Source organism: Salvelinus sp. IW2-2015, linkage group LG36 (assembly GCF_002910315.2).
Source record: "Salvelinus sp. IW2-2015 linkage group LG36, ASM291031v2, whole genome shotgun sequence".
In the NCBI taxonomy this organism is placed as follows: Eukaryota; Metazoa; Chordata; class Actinopteri; order Salmoniformes; family Salmonidae; genus Salvelinus; species Salvelinus sp. IW2-2015.
Genome location: NC_036875.1, coordinates 40,330,218 through 40,332,908, shown reverse-complemented (window position 1 = coordinate 40,332,908; position 2,691 = coordinate 40,330,218). Strand labels below are relative to the sequence as shown.

General features: G+C 46.0%; 1 pseudogene; it reads right to left on the bottom strand.

Moving 5' to 3' along the window:
* LOC111959519 (dedicator of cytokinesis protein 9-like) overlaps nucleotides 1–2,691 on the bottom strand; it is a 118,443-nt pseudogene that overhangs the window by 63,566 nt on the left and 52,186 nt on the right.

Genomic DNA, 2,691 nt, shown 5'->3' with positions numbered 1-2,691 from the left:
AGTTACCATGCTTACCTTGACATATGACAAATGGACCAGTACCATGCTTACCTTGACATATTATAAAATGGACCGTACCCTGCTTACCTTGACATATGACAAAATGGACCAGTACCATGCTTACCTTGAATATAAATGGACCAGTACCATGCTTACCTTGACATATGACAAATGGACCAGTACCATGCTTACCTTGACATATGACAAATGGACCAGTACCATGCTTACCTTGACATATGATCGTAGGTAGTGTTCCAGCCCCTCTTCGTGGCACTGGGAAACAATGTGAATCATGACTCTGAAAGGGCCAGAAAGCAGATGTAAGAGCAGGTCAATACTCAGGCCTCACAGAGAACACAATTAGAACATATGTCTATGGGAGTRTCCCAAGTGGCACTCTATTCCCTATATAGTGCACTACTTTTGACCAGAGCCCTGTGGGGGAATAGGGTGCCATTTTGGGACACAGACTAACACTACTGACTTGGTGACGTTGACAGCCACCTCCTCATGGGTGGCACTGGTCAACACACGGAAGAGCTGGTTGAGAGTGGTGGGCAGGAAGTGTATCATCACAGAACTCTCCATAGCGTGTAGACTCTGAGGAGGGAAGAGAATAGGGTTACTAACACGTTGAAGGCCTTGTATTTCCCTGAGTCAAAATGCTGATCCTGCAGAATGTCATCCACAAGCACATCAAAGACAGGCTTAACTGCATTAACAGACCTGACTTATGTTGAAATTATTCGCAAGGAGAGATGAAATTAGAAACAGCTTCAATCTAAGTGCTTGGTGGCGTACAGTAAACATGCACTCCCAAGCCGGCTCTAATCAGTCTCTGATGAGGAGGTGAAAGTTGCATCTCACCAAGAGGGGCGGAATCCAAACACACAGTTGCGTAAAAGGAAACGGAAGGAGCAAAGAATAACAGGACACAATTGAGAACAAGCATGTTAATCACACACACCTACGAGTTAGTTCCTGAGCGGCCCGTTGGTGCATCACTCTGTACGGGCCAAGGCCTGCCAAGTTATCTGACAACCTGCCAGGGAAACACTCTCTGCTAGACCTGGCCTTGGGTAACCATTGTTTGTGTGGAATAGTGTGTTTACATGAGAACCCCAGAGATRCATCTGAATATGTGTCTCTGCTCATGTCAGTGTTCAGAAGGGGGGAAATGGAGAGAGCACCTGTGGACTGGAGCCGAGGGTAATGCTAGCATTGTCCCACCCAGGCCTGAGTAAACAAGCACTGACTTATAAACATCCTGGGTAAATGAGACAGCCTGGATGGCAGAGAGAGTGATGGGTGACAGGTGTTGGAGGGAGGGAGATCGAGATCCAGAATGGATAAATGAATGTGTTTTCTCTCAAGCTACCCTATTCGGCGCACAACAACAGGTGTCATGTCTTTCAGACCCAGTCAGACATGTCTTCACACATCCTGGTCATGTCTTTCAGACCCCAGTCAGACATGTCTTCACACATCCTGGTCATGTCTTTCAGACCCGTCAGACATGTCTTCACACATCCTGGTCATGTCTTTCAGACTCCAGTCAGACATGCCTTCACACATCCTGGTCATGGTCTTTCAGGCCCAGTCAGACATGTCTTCACACATCCTGGTCATGTCTTTCAGACCCCAGTCAGACATGTCTTCACACATCCTGGTCACGCCCACGGAGGTGCCACCGTCACTGACCATGCTTTACCTTCAGATACTTGACCAGCTGTCCTCCTGTCACCTGGGCTGCAGACTCTGRGCTCTGACAGTGGGCAAAGAAATGGTGCAAATGTTGATCCTACAGAGAGGAGAAGTAGAGATGTTAGAAAAAAACAAGATGTCTAGAAGAGGAGGTGGAGATCATGCATTTAAAAACCCTGGATCAGTTACGTCACTGAACTAATCTGAGAAATGAAACCAACCTGAGTGTACACAGTGGAGACAAGGTGAGTGGACACCTTGAACAAAGGCTTGCCTCCATCCACCCATTTGATTTCAGGATGCTGCTGCATGGGACACATTTTAACAATAGTAAAAACAAAGTCACTGGTTATCATACTACAAAGGTGGTGTATTAGATTAACCTACAGTATAGTAAAGTAAAGGGCATTTAGTGTACTCTAGGTGGGTACAATACAATACAGAGAAGGGAATTAAAGCTCAAGTTGAAACAACTAAACACCAGTCATTAACTCAGCCATGTATTTCCCACGCAATTAGCTTAACATTGTTAAGTCCCACTGCTGTGGGCTTTCACTTCCCCTGATTGGCTGAGATAATGACATCTCACACAACCTTGAGGCAGACAWCAAGCCCCTTGTAAGGCAGCGTACCACTCAGAAAGGTTCTGTGGCTCTCTCTTTCCTCCACTACTTTCTTTCACAGACACTTACAGGTTACATTTTACTGATAGAAAATGACTGGATTGGTTTAAATCTGTTTTCTTTAAAACCGTTATGTTCTTTCAGATGTGTGGGGATAAAGGAAAGGAGCCACGGGAAAGGGAAAGGAAGCCATTGTGTGTGTGTGTGTGTGTGCAGGTAGCCTAGTGGTTACAGCATTGGGCCAGTAACCGAAAGGTTGCAAGATTGAATCCCCGAGCTGACAAGGTAAAAATCTGTCATTCTGCCCCTGAACAAGGCAGTTAACCCACTGTTCCCCGGGTAGGCTGTCATTGTAAATAAGAAT